The 20,551-nt window shown below is 37.0% G+C and overlaps 1 pseudogene; it reads right to left on the minus strand.

The window, feature by feature from the left end:
- Positions 1 to 925: 925 nt before the first annotated feature.
- On the minus strand, positions 926 to 1,962 carry LOC100919122 (annotated as a pseudogene).
- Between the last annotated feature and the right edge of the window lie 18,589 nt (positions 1,963 to 20,551).

Here is a 20,551-nt window from a genome sequence, read left to right on the forward strand (position 1 = left end):
TTCTGTTTTTAATCCAATCTGTTGCTTCAATTTTATTGAGAATTGATCCCATTCATATTCATTTAAGATTACCAGTTGTGTATTTCCCTCCTTCCTATTTTCTCCTTATTTATACTACTTTTTCTGTTTTTCACTGTTTTGCTTCTAAAATCTCCCTTAATCTGCCCTCCCTTTACTTTTCCCCTTAAGTCTCCTCCTTCCCTCCCACTTCTGTTATAGTCTTTATCCACCCTCTCTCTTCTTTTCCGTTTCTCCTGTTTCCATAGAGGGTAAAAAATTTTTATATCCAACTGAGTATATGTTATTCTTTCTCTGAAACAAATCTAATGAGATTAAGCTTCAAACAATGCTAATTCTCCTCTCTTCTTTCCTTCTATTGTCAGGATCTTTTGTATTTCTTCATATGATCTATTTTAATCCATTTTGCTTCCTTTTCTCTTCTTCTAGTACAATCCTTTTGTTCACCACTTAATTTGTGTTTATATTATATCAAAGTCAATTTATACCCATACCACATACACTATTATGGCAGTTGAGTGGGATATAAATAAAGATAGTTCTCAAAAGAGTTATCAATATCATATTCCTATGTAAGTTGCAAACATTTTAACCTATCTGGTGTTTTTTTTTTCTTTCCTGATTGCCTTTTAATTGAAGGTTGAATTTTTAGATTAGTTTTTTTTTCATCAGAAATGATTAAAAGTTCCCTGTTTTATTGAATGTCCATTTTTTTATGCTTAGTTTTGCTGGATAGTTGATTGTTTCTTGTAATCCAAACTCCTTGATTCTTTTATGCAGAAGCTACTAAATCCTGGGTAATCTTGACTGCCTCTTCAATATTTGAATTTTTTCCCTGGAAGCCTGTAGGATTTTTCCTTATTCTTATAATTTTGGAACTTAGCTCATATTCCTGGAAATTTTCATTTTAGCATCTCTTTTAGGAAGTGATTGATGGATTTTCTGAATGATTATTTTACATTTTAGTATTCAGATATGTTTTCTTTAATGGTTTCTTGAAACCTCAGGCTTCAGTTTCTTTAATTCAGTCTGAGCACTTTCAATCTGGTCCTTCAGGGATTGGTTTTCTTTCAAGATCCTTGTGACTTTGTCCATACTCTCTGCAAGTCCTTATATTTTCTTTTGATATAACTGTAGCTCCATTTGGAATGAAAGCATATCCTCAATTGCATCTCGATAGGCTTCATATTTCTCAGTCACTTCAAGCTTTGAAATTTTGAGTTTCTGCACTGTATCTTTCATTTTCTGTTCTTCTTTCAAAGTAACTAGTGACAATTTTAATTCATTCAGAAATTTAGTGGTCTCAGCAAGGTCTAACTTCTTCTGGGAAATGCCATCTTGTATTGCTATTGTTTTTTGATGAAACCTGTTCAGTATTTGCTGCAGCTCTTGAATGTCCTCCAAGAGCTGTTTGAACTCAGCTTGCTCTTCAGCTGGGACAGAATCAAGTTTCTCCAATTTCATCAATGCTTCCTGTTGTGCTACATGTAGCTGCTGCATCTTGTCCATAGAAGATTTGTATTCCCATAAATGTTTCATATATATTTCTTGACATGATTTTCTGAAGTGAATGAAATTGATAATGGCACTTAAAAACCGACATGTACGTTTTCTTTTTGGATAGAGAATATCAGCAAACTCAAAATCATTCACCCGGCAGATGTGAAGAAAAGATTCCATATAAACAAACAAGTTACACAATGGTAAGAAGCCTTATCTGTGGGTACATGATTTCAGTGTTCACTGGCATCTTGTAAAAGAGGTCCAGTGGAATTCCATATACAATTTGTAGTGTTGGCAAGAAAATCTTGTGCAAGACTTCAGGCTTTGGATTAGGAAAAATATTCTTGATAGAATTTTGCCATTAGCTCCTGTCAGGATTGAATTTTGGACTTGAGTCACAATCTCAGCTGGATTCAGTCTGGGAATACACAGGGTTGCCATATTGAAGTCCTGCTCTGGGCTGCTCCACAGCAAATTACTTGACTGGTCTGTCCTCCACCAAACTGGTAGGGATTTTACCACGGAGTTTTTCCCTTTGCTTTGCTCTGAGTTTCTCCACTTCAGGCCCACTTTACCTTGGGGAGCAAGAAGAAACCCCTGGATGCTGGCAGGCTGCCTAAAGGGCAGGGAACCCCAAGGGTTTACCTACTCACCACAAGTAGTGTGATCCGGACTAGCCCCCAAAACTATGTGGTTCAGAAATGGTGAGGAGTCACCATTTAATAAAAAAGCCGGAGAGATCTCTAGAAGCAAGGCAAAGTTTATTATACATTGTCACGAGAAGGGCATCCCATCCATGGAGCAAACAATCGAAGGGAGGAAGCCTCTATTCCCTTTTTTCTGTTTGTCAAGGAGGATCTTAATATCCTTGTTGCATTTTAACAATGACATGTCCAGTAGGATTGTATGGACTCCTCCTTGTAAAGTGAATAATAATATAGGTGAAACAAAATTGTATAAAATTCCTACTAGTATAGGTGGAATTGTTGTCAGTCTTGAGATGTCTTGGAATAGCAACAATACTAAAGCAAAAAATAAATAAATAATGACATGGGTGGGAACTTCCCTGGCTTAAGGGATAGCCAAAGTAAGCCAAGAGAATGTGTATCCACAGTCACATGTATACGGTAAAGACATCCAAAAGGTGAATAATGAGTGATATCTATTTGCCATATGTTTAATGAATGAAGGCCTCTGGAATCAATGAAAGTAATACATTGAGAGGGAAAATAACAGATATATTTTGTATGTGATTTAACAATATTCCACACTTGTCTTAGTGTGATGTGGAATTGTTTAACATATTAGAAGGTTAATGGAAATGAGCATAGGATTGTTAAGCTTTGAATAAAGAAAAGGCAAAGTAGTTATATCTACAAAATTTCCTTGTATAACAAGATGTGGGAGAGTAGAATGAGAAGGAACATGCATGCAAAAGAGAGAATGAATGGGTGAATACACCCTCTTATTGCTATTTGTAATTTTTGAAAAAGCTGGAAAACATAAAGGTTAGTGGAGTATTTTAACTGAGCTGGTTCTATAGAATTAATTACATAAACATCATATTTCGTATCAAAGACAATGGCGAGAGGGCAATTATATAGTTTTATAACTTAAGTAATGGCAAAAATCTCATTTTTTTGAGTAGAATGGAATAGGGTACTAATGATCCTTTTAGTGTCAGGAGAACAGTAATAAGCCACCCTGGTATATTTTTGCGGCATCATTTAAAGACAGTTAATGCCGTGGGTAGTGGCTGATTTTGACTGTGTGAGGAAAGGTCCACTTATGAAATGTCATGAATTAAAAGTTTTTTTGTGAGAATATATTATCCATAGTCCCTTGATATACAGACAATACCACCTGCCCAGGTGGGATCATTACTCGCCAGCATGCCAAGTTGATTTTGGATCATCTGAGGAAGTTGTCCACTTAAATGAAAATGATCATTTTTAATGTCTCAGATATAGGTTGTGCTACAAGCTGTGCATAAAGGGTTATAGATATTTTTGTTTGGAACAGCAGGAATTACCCACTCTAGGATTCCTGCTTGCTGATATATGGCTCCAAAAGGAATTTCTAGAGTTGGCAGAATGGTTATCTCAATAGAAAAATTCTTATCTATTCTTTGATTTTTACATTTTTCAGTTGCAGATTTTACTCTTTGAAGTTGTAGATCTGCCTCTGGAGTTAATTATCTAAAAGAATTAACATTATGCTCTCTTCAGAGTATCTTAAAAAGCTGTCCTAGCTTATGAGTTCCTATTCTCTTTGTTTGTTTGTTTGTTATAATAACTTTTTATTGACAGAACGAACCCATGCCAGGGTAATTTTTTACATTATCCCTTGCACTCACTTCTGTTCTGATTTTTCCCCTCTCTCCCTCCACCCCCTCTCCTAGATGGCAAGCAGTCCTATATATGTTAAATATGTTGCAGTATATCCTAGATACAATATATGTGTGCAGAACCAAACAGTTCTCTTCTTGCACAGGGAGAATTGGATTCAGAAGGCAGAAATAACCCATGAAGAAAAACAAAAATGCAAACAGTTTACATTCATTTCCCAGTGTTCTTTCTTTGGGTGTAGCTGCTTCTGTCCATCATTGATCAATTGAAACTGAGTTAGGTCTCTTTGTCAAAGAAATCCACTTCCATCAGAATACATCCTCATACAGTATCATTTTTGAGGTATATAATGATCTCCTGGTTCTGCTCATTTCATTTAGCATCAGTTCACGTAAGTCTCGCCAATCCTCTCTGTATTCATCCTGCTGGTCATTTCTTACAGAACAGTAATATTCCATAACATTCATATACCACATTTTACCCAACCATTCTCCAATTGATGGGCATCCATTCATTTTCCAGTTTCTAGCCACTACAAACAGGGCTGCCACAAACATTTTGGCACATACAGGTCCTTTTCCCTTCTTTAGTATCTCTTCGGGGTGTAAGAGCAGTAGTAGCACTGCTGAGTCAAAGGGTATGCACAGTTTGATAACTTTTTGGGCATAATTCCAAATTGCTCTCCAGAATGGTTGGATTCGTTCACAACTCCACCAACAATGCATCAGTGTCCCAGTTTTCCCACATCCTCTCCAACATTCATCATTATTTTTTCCTGTCATCTTAGACAATCTGACAGGTATGTAGTGGTATCTCAGAGTTGTCTTAATTTGCATTTCTCTGATCAATAGTGATTTGGAACACTCTTTCTTATGAGTGGAAATAGTTTCAATTTCATCATCTGAAAATTGTGTGTTCATGTCTTTTGACCATTTATCAATTGGAGAATGGCTTGATTTCTTATAAATTAGAGTCAATTCTCTATTTATTTTGGAGATGAGGCCTTTATCAGAACCTTTAACTGTGAAGATGTTTTCCCAGTTTGTTGCTTCCCTTCTAATCTTGTTTGTATTAGTTTTGTTTGTACAAAGGCTTTTTAATTTGATACAATCAAATTTTTCTATTTTGTGATCAGTAATGGTTTCTAGTTCATCTTTGGTCACAAATTTCTTCCTCCTCCATAAGTCTGAGAGTTAAACTATCCTATGTTCCTCTAATTTGTTTATAATCTCATCCTTTATGCCTAAATAATGGACCCATTTTGATCTTATCTTGGTATATGGTATTAAGTGTGGGTCCATGCCTAATTTTTGCTATATTAATTTCCAGTTATCCCAGCAGTTTTTGTCAAATAATGAATTCTTATCCCAAAAGTTAGGATCTTTGGGTTTGTCAAATGCTAGATTGCTATAGTTGACTATTCTGTCTTGTGAACCTAACCTATTCCACTGATCAACTAATCTATTTCTTAGCCAATACCCAATGGTTTTGGTGACTGCTGCTTTATAATATAGTTTTAGATCAGATACAGCTAGGCCACCTTCATTTGATTTTTTTTTCATTAATTCCCTTGAGATTCTCGGCCTTTTATTCTTCCATATGAATTTTGTTATTTTTTCTAGATCATTAAAATATTTTCTTGGAAGTCTGATTGGTAAGCACTAAATAAATAGATTAGTTTAGGGAGTATTGTCATCTTTATTATATTCGCTCGGACTATCCAAGAGCACTTAATATTTTTCCATTTATTTAAGTCTGACTTTATTTGTGTGCATGAGTTCCTATTCTCAAATGAGATTGAAGCCAATTCATATCTCCCAGTAAAGTTTGAAAATCATTCAAGGACTTTAAATGATCCCTTCTTATTATGACATTTTGTTCTTTAATATCTGTCTGATCTACTGTTTGTATTAAATATGAGAAGGATTGAGCAAGCTATATTTTATTTGATGCTACAACTAAGTCTTGATCCTCTAAGACCTTTGGGGAAGAATTTTCCATTGATATCTTTTATGTGGAGCTTCTAAATTTATAGAAGGTAATAAAAATGCAACATATGGCCTGCCCTCTACTTGTAATAGGATAATATAAAAACAATCCTTCAAATCTATTATCCATAAAGGCCATCCTTTTGGTATCATATTGATTGAAGGCTGCCCACATCTTATGCATCTAAGGTCAGTCAACATTCTCCACTTTCCTGATTTCTTTTTTATAACAAAAATAGGTGAATTCCATGGACTATTAGATGGCTCAATATGGCCAACCTCAACCTGTTCCTTCACTATTTCCATCAGGGCAGTCAATTTTCTAGAGACAGGAGCCATTGTTCCACCCATATGGGAGGTCCTTTCTTCCAAGTTTCAGAGGTTCTTATACTCTCTTTTCTTCCTCAACAGTGATCCCTAGTAATAACCTGATTTGTAGATTGTATGGATGTAATTATGTCTTGTCTCCAAAGATTTATAGACATATTTTTCTAGGAAATAAGACTGAAATCTTCTTGCCATCTCTTCTACTTGTCACAAAAGCCATTGAGCACTCTGTTATGGCATTGTTCAGTCTCCACCCTCTGAAGAAGCATCTCTGTTTGCATTAAAGCCCTATCTGTCTCCAGCAATAATTGGCTTATATGCTCCAGTGTCTACTAATCCTCCAAAATTTCTTCCTTCAATATTCTATTGGTAATTGTTGGTGCCCAGAAAGCTTTTCTGTATGGACTCCCACACCTTTGTACACCCCTGACCTTGTCTTTACTACTTCCTGTGTTCATATAGAGAAGGTATCCAATGGGCAATCCCCTCCCCTTATTTAAGTTACAGGTTTAGGATACAGAGAATATAGAAAAACATGAATTTCTTCACTGTCATCAGAATCCACAGCTCCCAGTAAGATTACAAGTCCATTAGAGAAGAGGAGCTGTAGCCAATTATTCCCATTGCCCCAGGGACAGGATGGAAGGTACAAGGAGACAGTGCACTGACTGCCAGAGAGGTGGTTCTAGAGCAGGGACTTGCAGTGGGAGATGGAGACACAGGCCTCTTGTGGTGGTTGGTTTGCCATGAGAACTGGGAGAGCTGGGGATAATGCTGCTGCCCTTGTTTGTGGGGGCCACAGCAGGCATTTCCCCCTCCATGAGCTGCTGTCTTTATCTGAACGACAGTCTAATATTAGCCCACTATTTGCCCTTGCCACTTCTAGGACAGACTTGTGAGGGTGGCTGAGGTTTTTGTGACTGAGGCTAACTGATAGGAGCTTTGCAATCTTTTTTCATGACTCTGTTTTCTCCAATTATAACAATGGTGATCTTTGCTGCCTCTAGGTGATGTTAATGCCACAGCAAAAGATTCAGCTAAAAAGACCATTGTCCCCACACTGACACCTTTTTATCATTTCTGCATTTTAGTGTTTTCTTTAGCCAATCTTTGTAACAGAATGGAACCTGCCTCAGAGCTGCTTATTCTTCATTGAATAGCTAGTGTCAGGCAAGCAGCAAAGTTGGAAAAAGGTTCTTGAGGTCCTTGAACAAGTTGTATATAGGAAATGGACCTTCAACCACATTGTACAAGCTCACTGCAGAATTTGCTCATAGGCATGTAAATCATAATTTAGTTTATCTCTTAATTCCAAATATTGTCCATTGCCAGTTAACTGTTCAAAGATTATGTTTACACCCTGTCGAGGACTCTCTCTAACCTATTTCTGATATAATTCCCTAAACTCTGATTTCTACACTAAATAGTAACTTCCCTCCATGACTGTTCTTTTCAAAGTCTGCCAATCCTGAGGAGCCAAAACAGTTCGGGTAATGCTCTCCACTGACATAAACCTATATGGATCATTAACTCCATATTCATGTGTCCCATGTTTCAGTTCTTTAGCAATTTTAGATCAAAAGGTTAATCCTCCATTGGGATTTGTGGTTTCAGTAACAGGCAAAGCAATCTGTAATTCTATAGGGACCTCTTCTCCTGCTGCTTGATCCTATCTTACAGCTCTGGTCACAATGTCTTCTTCCTCCTTACAAAGATTTAATAAGGATGAATATTTTGGAGGAGCAGTAGGATATGGAGAACGTGGAGGGATGTCTTGAAACTTCTGCTACCTCACCACTTTGTTCATTCTTAATTTCTGTTTTTGTTAATATTTCTGTTAACCTCTTTCTCCTCTGTAGTGCCACAGGAGGCTTCCTCCTTAATCACTTTAGTGGCCACAGGCACCATTTCTGGTTTTTGGAGACATTTTCAGTACATTCCAAATTGAGAAATTAACACCAGAAAGGCATCAGCTCTACATTCTTGATAATATTCATTTAATTGTCTACTGACTAATTCCCATTTTACCACATCTCTTGTCCTTTCTTTGGGAATCCAAGAATAGCATTGTTCCTTCTTATCTAAGAATTCAACCCACTGTTCAGAAGTGATCAACAATCCCTTTTTCTTACTACTAATGATTTTAACACTTTCAAACAATATTCTTTATCTCTTTTTTTCTGCTGATACTCTGCTCATATTAGCTACCTATTTTTATGGGACACTGTTCAGCCCTTGTAATTTACATTAGCTTTAAATAAAAGAAGCCAAAAAGTGGCAGTCTTTTAATCTCCACTTAAACCTGGAGAGTGAAAGTATATGTGGAAAATTTTTGCCCTACCCTGTTAGCATTGGATGACCAGAGTTCCTTGTCATCTAGAGACACTCAGTGTCGCTTCCCCTCAGTCCTCCATTAAAAGGCCATGAACCAACTGGGTCAAATGCTGACAATGTGAAAAGAGAGAATTCATCAGTCAGGTGGGAAATGTGATGATTAAGCCCGATTTATTAAGCTGAGGGTTAGGTTTATATACCTTTAGCTATAGCAATAAGAAGTGTTTTTCTTGTAAGAACCTTAGCTGCATTGCTTGATTTGGAACTTCTGGGTATCACGGCTGTTTCCTAGCTTCCCTGTAATCTCAGAGATGATCCTGCTGTGAGCTAATATCCTGAGCTCCCACAGTCTAGGCTTCAGGATAAGCCGGGGGGGGGGGGGGGGGGGGGGGGGGAGGGGGGGGGGGGGGGGGGGGGGGGGGAGGGAACTGGGCTGGGCTGACTGCTCCGAGCTGGTCCTCAACACTCTGCCCTTTCATGCTGTCCTTCATTAAAAGGGTTTTGCTTCTGACCTTCCCCTCCTCCATATGTCTTCTTTCCTATCACCTTCTTCTACTTGCATATCCCCTTTTCCTCCCACTTTTCCTGCAGACTAAGTTATATTTCTGAAAATATTGTATATGTGTGTGTGTGTGTTATTTGTTCTTCAAGCCAATTTTGATGAGAGAGTAAGGATCACTCATTCCCCCTACCTATGCCTTTTCCCCTACATTGTAATATTTGTTTCTTGCCTCTTTTATGGCAGATAATATATATACCATTCCACCTCTCCCTTTCCCATTACATTCTTCTCTCACCCTTTTATATTTTTTTCGATATAATACCTTCATATTCAACTCCTACTTGTGCTGTTTATTCTGTCTCATATATGTGCTCCTCCTAATTATCCTAATAATGAGAAAGTTCTTATGAGTTACAAGTATCCTCCCATGTAGGAATATAAACAAATAAACCTTGTTAAATCCCTTATATCACTTTAATGATTACCTCCTTATGCTTTTCCTGAGTTCTGAATGTGAAAATCATATTGTCTGTTCAGCTCTGATCTTTTATCACTAATGCTTGAAAGTGCTCCATTTCAGTGAATATCCTTTTCCCCTGAAAGATTATACTCAATTTTGCTGGGTACTGATTCTTGGTTATAATCTTGGTTCCATTGTTCTCTGGAATATATTTATCCTCAAGTCCTTTAATGTAAACACTGCTAAAATCAGTTGTCCTGACTGTGGCTCCACTATACTTGAATTGTTTCTTTATGGATGCCTATAGAGGGCTGAACTTGGGAGAACTATACTTGAAATAAGTGTACTTAAAACAAGGTGTTAACGCAGTGAAATTGATGGGATAATGCTTCTTTTGTTCACTTATATACTTAGTACTTAGTATGATGATGTAATGGTTCTCTAGTTCACACATAATCAGTATGTTGTAATGATATAATTACAATAAAGTATATAAGGGTTAAGGACTGGAAGATAAAGACATTCTTTGTGAAGACCGTGTATTTTTAAAATCAGCAGGAGTCCAGAGTTCAGGTTAGGGGAAAATCGTCAGTCTTTATTCTCAGTGAAGAAGGATCGGAGGTGGAAGAGAATCGGCGATAGCAATCTGTGCAGCTGAGTCAAGAAGCTAGCTGGATCAGCAGCCACACGACCAGCAGCTAGGAGAAAAGAATCCAGGCCCAATCTCTCCCAGCTTCTCTTCCTGTTCCTCTCTCTGCCTCCACCCACCAAAATCGTCATTTCCTCTACAACACATCAGGACTTGCACAGAGAGTGGGCAGGGACCATTCTTTATCCAATCATGTATATTAATAGAGTATAGCCCAATTACTATTTAGCCTCACGTACTTGAGACCTCAGTGCATCAACTCAAACTTCAGCCCATTACAGTTCTTTGTGGTGGCTCTCATGCCTTCTGCACTAAGATTAAAACTGGGCCAGAATAAAGAATCTAGACTCTATTCTTGACCATTCTTGTGGTGCTTATCCTGCTAAGACCAATCCCTGTCTGAAGGACCTCCAGAAAGCTAGCCCAAACATTACAGATGCCTGCAATATTTTCTCCTTGACCTGGAAGTTCTGGAATCTGGCTATAATATTTTGAGAGTTTTTACCTTGGGATCTATTTCAGGAGGTGATTGATGGATTCTGTCCATTTCTATTTTACACTCTGTTTTTAGAATATCAGATGATTTTCCTTGATAATTTCTTGAAATATGATATCCAGGCTCCTTTTTTTAATCAGGGTTTTCAGGTAGACCAATAATTTTTAAATTATCTCTTCTGGATCTATTTTCCTGATCAATTGTTTTTCCAAGAAGATATTTCAAATTTATTTTTTTTCCATTTCCCCCCATTGTTTTGGAGTTGTTTTATTGCTTCTTGATTTTTCACAAAATAATTAGCTTCAATTTGCTCACTTCTATTTTTAACTAATTATTTTCTTCAATGAACTTTTGAACATTTTTTCCCAATTGGCCAATTTTGCTTTTTAGTCATTTTTTGTCATCAGTTTTTTGTATTTCCTTTTATACCCCTCTTTCTTCTCTCAATTTTTTCTATATCTTTTACTTGATTTTCAAAATCCAATTTAGGCAGCTCTTCCATGGCCAAGACCAATTCTTGTTTTTCTTGGAGGTTTTGAATATAGGAGCTTTGACTTTATTATCTTTGAATGTATATTTTGATCTTTTTTGTCACCATACTAACTTTCTTTGGTCAGAATCTTTTTCTGTTGTCTGCTCGTCATCCTCGCCTATTTCTCAGCTTTTAATCCTTTGTTAAAGTAGGGCTCTGTTTTCAGGTACACTGTTTGGAGTTTCAATAGCTTTGTGCAGCTGCTTTCATAGATCTTCCTAGAGACCTGACCAATAGGGAATTGGGAGAAGGGGGAAAATGAGAAGTAAGAACAATACTATGAGAAGCTAGTATTTAGTTTGCAGTTCTAAGGTTTGTGAAGAACTTTGCATATGCTATCTTGTTTGGTCTTTAAAATAGTCCTAGCAGATGCATATTGCTGTTTTCCAGATGAACAACCTTGGCAATGTTCTATTGTTAGTCTTGGAGCAGAATTCAATTTATCTTTTCCTGTTTATCAATCTAGCAACATAATAATAGATAACAATAATAGGACACATTTTGGGGGGGGGGTGATAGAGCCAAGATGGTAGAGAGTAGACAGATCTTTATCTGAGCTCTTCCTGGTGTCCCGCAGATCAACTCCAAATCAAGCCTCTGAACTGGTTTTGGAGTGACAGAACCCACAAATATTTGGAGTGTAACAAATTTCCAGCAGAAAATATTTTGGAAGAACTTCAGAAAAGGTCTAATTCAATCAGGCAAGGGCTTGGGGGAGTGGGGTGGGAAGGAGATGTTGTCTGATCACAGGCACAGTGCAGGGACCCAGGGCTTGTGCTGGGGAATCCACTGGGAGATTCTTAGCCAAAACACAAGCATTGGCTACTCTGTCCTGGTTACAAAACAGGTGATCAGCAGATTAGCTATGAGATATGCATTGCAAATACAAAAGGCTGATATTGACCCTCTGACCACAGTTATGTGGGACCTGGACATGTTCACCCAGCATTGGAAGGAAGTCAGTAGCACTGGCCCAGGGCAGTCTCTAAAAGGAAGCTTGGGATAATATCCCTTTGCCCTAAAGAGGAGACCTCAATCTTTAAAGCAAAAAGAACTCTGACCATAGATAGCTTTTATTAAGAAAGAGAACAGATCTCAAATCCTGTGGATCCTAAATGCAAATCATCTCCACATGAAGTCCCAAAGAGTAATATGAAGCCCCATCTTGCAAGGCTGCCTTGGAAGAATTCAAAAAGGATCTTAAAAGAGAAGAAAAGTGGGGAAAGGAAATAAAAACTTTGCAAGAGAGTTTAGAAAAGGAAACACAGAAATTATCTGAAAAAACTCCTTACAAAATAGATTTGACAAAATGGAAAAAGCATATAACTCCTGACAAACAGATGCAGAAAAAAATTCATTGAAAAAAAGAATTTATGAAATTGGAAAAAATATCCAATAAACAAAACACTGCATTGAAAAGTACAATTGGCCAAATGCAAAAGGAGATAAAAAAGCTAATTGAAGAAAATAACTTAACTAAAAATATGAATTGAATAAATGGAAGTAAATGACCCAATGAGACATCAAGAATCAAACAAAATAAAAAAAAAAAGTTAACATAAATACCTCATTGAAAAAACTGACCTGGAAACTATAGCTAGGAGAGACAATATAAGAATTATAATTAAAGGACTTCTGAAAACCATGATAAAAAAAGAGCCTAGCTAACATCAAGGAAAATTGCCCAATCATTAAAAATTACTATTATATTACCAACAAACTTGTAAATTCTTAGTAGCAAATTTCATTATGTGGGAACTTCATAACCCATTAGTAAGTTTATTTCACAGAGTTCTTGACCTTGCCCACACAGATGATTTCAAGAAATCTTGCAAGTTCACAGATAATTGTCATTTTACAAGACTTTTCCTTTGTACATCTTCTCATGCAGGAATTTTTTTTCTTTTCTATAATTTTTCCAATCCTTACCAAGTCTCATAGTCAGTAATATACCTATCTGGTCTTCAAACTATTACAGCTTGTCTCTCTGGGGGTTTTCAGAAGAAAGCTGACTTGCTTCTCCTGCTCTTTTCAATAAGTTTCTCTTGTAGAGAAAAGAATTATTAAAAGTTAAATTGAAAATAATTCAAAAATCAGGAGGAGCCTCATGCAATTTATGGCAAAAATTTCAATTAAATAGTTATTTTTAAGTTACAGTGTCTATTTGTAAGATTCTAAGTATCTAACTAGATATTCAAATCAAACTCAATTTCTTTTTGTTTGTCTCCCTCTCCCCCCACCAATAAATACAAACTCTTTTTGAGTTAGAAGTGCCAGATCTATTCCAAAGTATAAGTTATCCCCTACTTCTTTTGTATATATGGATACTATCCCCTTACCTGCATTTTGATAGTTTGTAGAGGGCAGAACTTTGGAGAAGTATGCTTGAAAGAAGTACACTTGAAACAAGGTGTTAACTCGGTGGAATTGATGAGATAATGGTTTTATAATTCACATATAACTGGTATGATATAATGATATAATCATTTTAATTTGATATAATGCCATAATCACTCTAGGTTGGCTTATACTCAGTATGCTGTAATGATGTAACTGTAATAGGCATTTAAACTGGGGACAAAGTCAAAGGGAGACTGGTTGAGACTGGCAGACTGTCGATTGCTGGAGGAGACTGGGTCAGACTATGACAGACAGACTGTGAAGGAGACAAAAACTTTGGACTCTATTCTTGTGCATTCTCGTGGTGTCTATCCTGCTGAGACCAAAGCCCTTCTAGAGGACCTTCAGAAAGCTGGCCTGAATATTACATAGACTAGTGTATTGCAGACTAGCAATTAACAGTGTTTACTTCTGGAGCTTCAGAGTTGATAGTAAATTTTTTCTTTCAAAAATTTCCAAACTGTGACCTCTCAAATCCTCTGTTTACATTATTAGTGAATACATTACAGCTTTCTTAAGTATTCTTTCTTAAATATTCTATATACATATTGCTCTAGGTGACTAATTAAGGTCCCTTTAAAATTGTATCTCGTTACTTTCTTATTCTGAATAAGCATTTCACTTTATTGTCTACTTGATTTTGCCAATCAAATTTCAAATAATCTTTTCTTTGTTTCTTCTGTGAAGCCTTCCTGATCTACTTTGTATCGCTATTTTCCTTGTTGTCTCCTGCTTTTAAATTCTATTTCTAGCTATTTACGATTAGTTTGTATCAGGTTTCTAACTTTTCATTGAAGTTCTACAGCTGTCTTATCTTCCTCTCAGCTTCTAAGCAGACTTTAGCAGCTCCATGCACAGACCACACAGTGGCCTGCTCCCAGGCGCCTGGCTAATGCTCACCTTCCCTTTACTACAGGAGCTGCTTCACATTTTCCTCAAGTGGCACAAGGCAGTCAGCATCTGTACCGGCTTCTCTAACTCATGAACATGGCTGCTCCAGAGTTGCCTTTGGCTGACCTGCCACCTCTTCCTACTTAGGTAACCAGTTCAGTGACTTTCCTCAAGCCAGTTTGCCAGACTTGAATAGGTATCTATCCTGCAGGCCCTCTTTCTAGGGATGTGAGACACAAGTCCTGAGATTCCTCCTTTATCTCTGCACAATCTGAACATCCTTTTGTGAGACATACGATTTGTGCTTCTGCCTCTTTCTCATCCTATTGCCCTTTGTTCAGACATTTGTTCACTGAGGCCAAATTATACTTCTTACCATTCTTTAGATGCCATTTGTTGGAAGCTTTTTCTGTCTTGAAACAGTTTCTTGGTAGTTAGCCAAGGTGGGTAATTTTAAGAGACATAACTAACAATGAATTAAATTTTCTTATAGAAGTTCTCTCTGTTCTCTCTGTCATTAAGGTTGTTTAGAATTCATTTAGGGGCTTGAGCTTTTGCATTTGGCCACAGAAACCAGGGAAGCTTGAGATCTTTCACAAGTTGTCACCTCACCACCCATGGGGCTTCTGTCCACTTTCCCTCTAACAAAAGGAGTGAGCTCAAACAAAGTGGAAGCTCCAGAAATTAAGGGAGGAGAATTGACTCACTAACTGCTAAAATAGACAGAAGCCACTCTACAAGGCATCCAAGCTGGTATCTTGGCCCGGGTCTGTGCTACCTTGTTGGGTTTCCATTTGCCTTGATGATGTCACTTGACACATTAGGGCATGATGCAGGTACCCCAACTATCAATGGAGTTTAGGCTATATTAAGCGGACATGGTTTTATTAGAAGAGAAAAAGAATGGATATTATGTGGGGGCAGCCAAGTACAAACTAAAAGCTCTGTCTAGGAGCAATAGGGCAATTTATCCACAAAGGGGAACAGTGGGGGGAGATAAGAACAATGTGATTAGTCTCTCCCAGGAAAGGGGCGTTTGAAGGAGGATGTTTGTTACAAAAGCTGATTTATAAAACTGGTTTGAGCTGATTAGTAACTGGGAAGGCCTCAGGAGTGAGCAAGACATTTGACAGCATTATGTTGTCACAGGGTGTCATAGGGTGAACATGTTAAAGAATTCTGCTTGATGCATGCAACTGGCTTGACAAATTACTGCTGTTCCAGTTTCATTGAATGTTAAATGCCAACCTCTTAGCAGAATCCAGAAATAGCCAAAAAAACCTTTTTGGAGCAAATTATTTCCAACCTTTTGATTATCCAAACTTAAGGCCATCTAGTACTTCAGGTGCTTACTGTTTGTTGAATTGTTCAAAGGAAAAAAGTTGGCTAACAATAAAACAATTATGGAACCATATTTATAGTTTTCATCTCTACAAAATCTCTGAGAATAGTCAATATATAGGATTAAATTAATATCCTTTATAAAGTGGTGAGAAGGAAAGAGATTTTCACCAATGACTTTTTGACAAAGATATTTTTATAATCAATTGACTAAAGTAGAGAGAATACAAGATTCGAATGTGTTTAGAATTTATTATCAAAAGAAAAATAATTATTTAAATACTATGAAACACATCCCTAAAGGAACTTTCTTCTTGAACAACTTGTCTATTTATATAGATTCTGTGTAAGATTATTGGATTTATATAGCCTCATGTAATGAGCTTCCTCTGAGTATCAATATTAAGCAAGGCATAAAATGCAAATATATTGCTCAAAGATATCTGAATCTGTCTTGGAGGATGTCATATATAATCTGAGTAAAAGCCGGGTGCCTTATACCTGATGGCGTTCTCAAGGTATTTTTTCCTATAAGCAAACTGTTTTGTACTGACTCCATGTCAAGCATCAAAATAGTGGAGGATTTCTTCAATGGCCATTTTAAAAAGACCCCTCTAATAATCCAAATAGAAAACAAAGCCATACACACAAAAATTGCATATTGACACTATGATGTTTGATAGATACTTTATTGAATTAGTTCATAATTATTACATATTAAATCTTATATATAAAATTAGCTAAGTGTTGAATAAGGGTATGAGAGAAATCTAGTTTCAAACTATTCTCTATAATAGAAGAAATATTTTTAACATATGCTTTTTCTAGTATTGCCTGTGACACTTTAGGTTATTAAATCATTTAAAAATAAGATCTTCAAATAATAAAATTTGTAAATGACAAAGAGATGCTTGGAGAAATTACCAAGAATGACTTGAACAATTGGCTGAAGGGAATATAACTGTAAAAGGAGTGGACTGGTAATTTGTCAAGAGTTTGGTGACATAACATGAACAAAACTGCAGATTATTTTATCATCTCCAAAATATTAAAACACTTAGAGAAGGGCCTGTGACACTTTGGAGGTTTGTAGGAAGAACATCGATACGAACCACATAGAATAGAAGGTCTGGATTGGTTGCACTCAGCAATAAAGAATTATCTCCATTAGTGGTCACTCCATAGAGTCATCAAAGTACTAAACCCTTATGGTGGATATTAAATTTTAAAGAGAAGTGTTTTTGCTTTTTCTTATTTAGTACTATAGCCACAAATGTGATCCTGAAAAATAGCCAGGAATAGAAAGCACTGGCTTCTTTCCTCCTCCCAAGTTTGACACATACTGTCTTGTATCTCATCTTTGGTCTTAGTTTTTCACCTATGTTAAGTTAAAGTGGATGTAATAGAAAATTTATCACCAAGGGCATAAATGTGAAGCTCAAATTTTTAGATGGTTATATTTCTTATGGAAATACTGGCAAGCCAGATAAATGCTTTTTTTCCCACATACAAAACATTGTTATAAGCAACTTACTAAAAGTTTAGTATGATATAAAAATGTTTGGTAGGCTAAATAGTGGCCTTATGCATTCCATGTATTTGACATCCTCTAGCTAGATCACTACACTGAAATATAATTTCTTGTATCATTGTGGCCATAATATTTCATATAACATTATGCCTTTAGGTCCCAATTTCACTGTAAGATGTGACTAATGGATACACATATTTACAATATGCTCCATCAAACTGGAATGTGTTTGACAGTCAGAAAGGAACATTAACTCTTTAGAGCTAGTGAAGAACCCACCTACAAGAGTTCTTGATGCAAATTTGATTACAGTCCCAAAAAGTCAAGTAAGATATTAAATTCATAAAATCTCAAGAGTTAGAAGGTCCTTTACAGGTCCTCAAGTCTAACCTTGTCCAAAATGTTACAGAATTCTTGCTAAACTGCTCCTGGGCAGAGTATATATAACTTAAAAAAAAAAAAAAGGTTATGTTTGGCCACTTCTGATTGTTAGGAAATGCCTTCTATTGACCTGAAATTCATTTCCCCATAATTTGCAGTCACTGGTTTTAGTTCTTTGCTCCAGAGAAAAGAAAGTAAAATAAGTAAATAATAGTAAATTAATAGTAAAATAATAAAAGGTAAAATATTATTGATGAGAGCAATCTTGACTGAAATCTAGATAGAATTTCAGGGTTAGAATAATAGTCGAAGACTCTGCTTGCTTGCCTTGCCTAATGATTATAACCAATTGTATCTAGGTATTTTTACTCTCTTACTTTTTGGTTGGATGTGACTTATTAAAATTTGGTAGTAAATAGAGTGGCAGGTATTGTTTAAGTGCTACATATATAAATTAAGGAGGGGAAAAAAAAACATAGTCCCATTGCAGTAGGAGGGCACATTCAATAGGTGAAAATAGCCAAGAGACTGGACTGGTTTCTCTTTGCTGTACAAAGCAGAAACAGAACCAAGCACCATTAGGGGACTGGTGCTCATCAGAAAAGACAAGCACTGTCTCCTCCCAAGGGGAGAGAGTGTTTATTCTTTTGTCATTATTTAGACTCTCAATGGGGTATGTTGACTCCCTAACCATGGTCAAATCTCATAAAAAATAAGAAAGAAAACATTGCAAAAAGCCAAGTTCCCCATATGTACTTATTTGCCGGTACCCAAACTCCTGGTACCTGGATGAGTGGGTGGCCACATCCCCTTCACCACAGCCCAAGCCCCCTGCACCTGTCCTGGTCTGCAATTAGCTTCTAACAGAGGCCTGAAGGGACCTATTATATGGAAGATGAGAAATAAAACGGGGGCTAATAAGTAGGACAAGTCAGGGGGACAGGGCATACATAAGAGGGCAAGACTCCTGTTGAAGTGGAGAAGTTCAGAGCCAGTGGAGCTCAGAATAAAATGAGTGTGGCCTGGTTCCTTCCTTTGGTAATCTGAGCTAGTGACCAACTATTCATGAGAGAGGAGCCCAGAGTCAGGAAGTGAGGTAATCAAGAGTGAGGAGTAGAGTCAAGAGTAAAAGAATTAATTTTTGCATATTAATGGATTTTTGTATTTTTAAGAAGCCTAATTGAATGGAATAGTGCATATTCATCAATCATTTATGTGAAACACATTTGTTTGAACTATTGGATATGATAGAATTCTGCTGATGTTGATGCAGGGTTTGTTAGGAGAGTTTGATAGCAAGTGACAGATCAATTGATGTGCTGAAGTGCAAGGAGTAAATTAGTTCAAAGCCAGTCTGACCCACTTCCTGCTGCCCTTTACTGTTACTATATTGTGTTCCTACCAAGTATGAAATGAGCTGCGTTTTATCTGGTTGGACTAGCTGGCTCCTATAGTCCCTTCCAACTCTGAAATTCTGTTATTTTCTAATTTTCGTAGAGCAAAGAAATAAGAGCTAATGTTTTAAAAAAAGAAAATATTCAAGATTTTAGTTGACTTCAATATTAACAAATCATTTGCTACATTAGCCTCAGTTTTCTCACTGTAAAAAGGGGATACCATTCAGGTTGTTAGGAATAATGAGATAACTGTAAAGCACATAACTCAATACTAAGCATTTAGTAAGCAATATATAAATATTAGCCATTGTTATTTTTAAAATTATCCTCTGTTCCACCCAAAGCTCATGCATATTTTACACTGCATACATAGAAATGTAGTATCCATAATGTATGGGTCAGAGACCACCAGCTTAGATGAAATCAGGAGACTTCTCAAGGTAGAAGCAAAAAGAGATTTATTACAATCTTAGGAGAAAGGGTGTCTCAACTCCTACAGTGTCAGTGTTGTGCTGAACAGGAATTTAATGTGGAGGTTTATTAAAGTGTGTGGCTGCACGGGGAAGTTCCAAATAAGCAGGGAGGGAGGGAGGGAAGATCCCTGAATGGAGGGAGATCAAGGTTTATAAAGAGAAAAACCACAAGAGGGGACTTGTTAGCACCATAAGCAATATCATGCAGAAACAGAAGCAGAAGCCAGCCTCAGTTCTTTTTCTGGGGGCTACCAGGATGCCCTTGGGCCTCATGAGATCCAAGATGTTCCAGGAATTAAGGAAGGAAGAGGTTAATTAAAAATAGTCCTTGGGGGCCTCAGTAATTTGGGATTGTTTCACTCAGGTTGGTCATGGAGAGGCCTACAAAAATAGGGTGCAGGGTCTCATCAGGAGGGAGAGGCTCTATAGGTGGCAGAACACAGTCATAGAGCCCTACAGGGAAATTCCCCACTCTCTGCTGGGAAGCAGGCTCCCAATCCAAATGCAGAACTTCTACCCCAAATGCAGGGAACAAGGAAATATAGCTTTAGTCAACAAAATCTTCAGGGTGCCTTTTAAACCTTATTTAGCACTGCTTATACTGGGGTGGCCTAAAGGCAGAGAAGGAGAGAGTGGGGCAGGTCCTGGGCCCTTGCGTGCCAAGTTTTGGGTCCCTTAAAATCATGTGATTTTCTAGTAAATGGAATCTCAAGTCTGTATCTCATGGCAGACTGAGAAGTCTCCACTCTATCCCACTCAATAATAATGGAGATCATATTGTGAGGGTTTTGACTGAGCCACATTTGAAGTATTTAATACTGGGCACATTTTAGACAGGTGTTGGATGCAATGCTAGATCTTCAAGTTTAAGAAGACCTGAGTTTCAACCTTATGTAATGTGATTATCATTAGCCTGAGTTTCTTTCCCTGTAAAGTGGGGACAAAATAGCACTTTCATAATAGGATTGATGTAGAAAATG

This window comes from Sarcophilus harrisii, chromosome 1 (genome assembly GCF_902635505.1).
Source record: "Sarcophilus harrisii chromosome 1, mSarHar1.11, whole genome shotgun sequence".
In the NCBI taxonomy this organism is placed as follows: Eukaryota; Metazoa; Chordata; class Mammalia; order Dasyuromorphia; family Dasyuridae; genus Sarcophilus; species Sarcophilus harrisii.